Below are 3,224 nucleotides of genomic sequence, written 5' to 3' on the forward strand. Positions count from 1 at the left end.
GTTGTGGTTGATTACTCGAATTTCGTTGGTGTTGGTTGCGGGTGGAGGACCGAGTTTTTGAATGTGAGGGATTCATGATCAAGGTTGAAGATGAATAAAATGATAGTGATGGTTAAAAATTGAGTGAAGATTTGGTAAAAGAAAAAAGTGAATGCAAGTGGGGTTATGTGATCAATGTTTACACGGTTGGGGGGTAATTATAGGGTAGGAGTCTAGGTTGATCTAGGTTTAGGTAAGTGGGTGATAGGGAATTAATATGATAAATAATATAAGATATGGAATAGGAGCTTTACACGAGATTTTGTGTAGCAATTATAGGAAGGATTTTTATAAAATTTGGAAAGTAAAAGAAATATGGTGTATCTCAAATTTTTGGTAAAAGATAAAGTTTGTATGCCACTATAATTCCAAAATACAAATAGAATATATATGATAAATAAATTTCTATAAACGTAAATATTCATGCAACGCAATATACGGACACAGTCACACAATCTTATCTTTACTAATCAATCATTGAGAGATTAAACATATATAGAAGCTTAGGTACCACTGATTAAACCAATTTCCAACCGGAAAGTCTCAAATCGTTCTCTAGCTAATGATTTTGTCAGAATGTCTGCCCATTGTTTCTCAGTACTACAAAATTCAAGTTTTATATCCCCTTTCTCAACATGGTCTCGTATAAAATGGTGTCTAATTTCAATGTGTTTGGTACGCGAGTGCTGCGCGGGGTTTTTGGAAATAATAATAGCACTAGTATTATCACATAAGATAGGAATACAACCTACATCAACACCATAATCACGTAATTGTTGCTTAAGCCATAATAATTGAGTACATACCGATCCTATTTGCAATATATTAAACCTGCTTTGTAAAAAGGGCAACTGAATTCTGCTTCTTTGAACCCCATGTTATAATACAAGGTCCAACGAACGTGGCAACACCTGACGTACTTTTTCTATCTAAAGAACATCCTGCGTAGTCGGCATCAGAATAACCGACCAGATCGAAATTGCAGTCCATGAGATACCATAAATAGAGCTTAGCCGTGCCAATAAGGTATCGTAAAATTTGTTTTACGGCTGTCATATGCGACTCTTTGGGAGATGATTGATATCTTGCACAAACACATACGCTAAACATGATATTTGGTCTACTTGCAGTCAGATATAACAATGACCCAATCATACCTCGGTAAGTTGTATCATCAACTGACTTACCGTCTTCATCTAGAGTTAACTTCTTGTCTGCGACCATCGGAGTAGGCATAGCATGGGAATTTTCCATTCCGAACTTTCGAATTAATTCCTTAATATATTTTTGTTGATGAATCTTGATGCCTTTCTCAGTTTGTTGAATTTGTAGACCTAGGAAGAATTTCAATTATCCCATCATACTCATCTCGAATTCGGAAGTCATCAACTCCGAAAAATACTTGCATAGACTGCGGTTGGTTGATTTAAAAATAATATCGTCGACATAGATTTGAACAACCAAAAGGTCAGTACCCTCGGATTTTAGGAATAGGGTTTTATCTACAGATCCTCTCTTAAATCCACTGTCAAGTAGAAATTTTGATAATCGGTCATACCAGGCCCTTGGTGCTTGCTTTAATCCGTAGAGAGCCTTATCTAATTTGAAGACATGGTCTTCAAATTTGCTATCCTTAAATCCTGGAGGTTGTTCTACGAAGACTTCTTCATGTAGATACCCATTTAGAAATGCTGTCTTGACGTCCATTTGAAAAAGCTTCATACCTTTATGTGCTGCGAATGCTATTAGAAGTCTAATAGCTTCAAGACGTGCAATAGGAGCAAAGGTCTCGTCATAATCTATTCCTTCTTGTTGATTATAACTGTGGACTACTAATCTTGCTTTATTTCGCACAATGACTCCAGCATCATCTAGTTTATTTCTAAATACCCATCTTGTCGTTCCAATGACAGATCGATCCTTGGGTCTAGGAACTAAGTGCCAAACTTTGTTCCGTTCGAACTGTTGAAGTTTTTCTTGCATAGCTATAATCTAATCTGATTATGCGAGAGCTTCTTTGATATTTGTTGGTTCGATCATAGATAGGAATGAGTAGAACGAGCAGAAATTATTCAAGGATCGTCTCGTTTGAACACCCTTCTTAATATTGCCGAGAATATTGTCCATTGGATGTAAGCTCTTATATTTCCATTTAATTGAGGTACTTGCTCTTCATCATTGTTTGAACTTGACTCATCTTAATTTGGCTCAGAATGTGAGGAAGTTCCCCCTGTATCCAATTCTGGTGTTATGGTAGAGCCGGGTATAACTTCAGACTCATTACCTTGATTTGGATTCAATGTTATAGTAACATCATCTATAACATTAGATTGGGAATCCTTGTTTTGAGCTAATGTTATAGTATCATCAACTATAACTTTAGATTTCTTCTTTTTATCTATAGAGGAATGATCAAGTTCATCATTGATTCCTTCAATCTCATTATCCTCCGTTTCCAATTCCGGGGGATCATCTCTTGAGAGACGAAAGTCAGGTTTGTCCAAGTCTTCTTCCTCATCCTGTAAGGGCTTATCAAACACGTTATCTTCATAAAAAATAACATGAATACTTTCCTCAATACAAAGTGTTCTTTTATTGAAGACTTTGTAAGCCTTGCTATGATCCGAATACCCTATAAAAATAGCCTCATCACTTCTAGGGTCAAACTTACTTAACCTATTTTTACCATTGTTGTGAACAAAGCACTTACTCCCAAAGCAACGAAGATGGGAGATATTAGGTTTGCGACCTCTTAGAAGTTCATAAGGCACTCTTGACATCATCAAAACATAAACATATATTCTATATAGTTCAACATTCTCCTTTAACGGGATGTTGTTTCTTCACCTTTGACTGCACGATTTCGAGTGCTTGACGTCGGGATTTAAAGAGATGAACGATTTGATGGAGAAGAGTCGCTTGACTTGATCTCCGTAGACGATTTGACTTGATGGAGGGTCGTTGGACTTGTTCTCCTTTGACGATTTGCTCTTTTGGATAACTGCGACGACGACATGGGATTTAAAGTGCTTCGATGTCGATCCTTGGAGCTGATGGCTTGATCTTCTTTTTTTGATGGATGTTGGAAGAAGGATTTGATTTGTAGAGAGGATGAATTTTCTAGACTTCAGCTTTTCTTCTCTCCTTTTTCCTTCCTTTTAAAATTAAGAGGAATCTCTTATTTA

This window comes from Silene latifolia, chromosome 4 (genome assembly GCF_048544455.1).
Source record: "Silene latifolia isolate original U9 population chromosome 4, ASM4854445v1, whole genome shotgun sequence".
NCBI lineage: Eukaryota > Viridiplantae > Streptophyta > Magnoliopsida > Caryophyllales > Caryophyllaceae > Silene > Silene latifolia.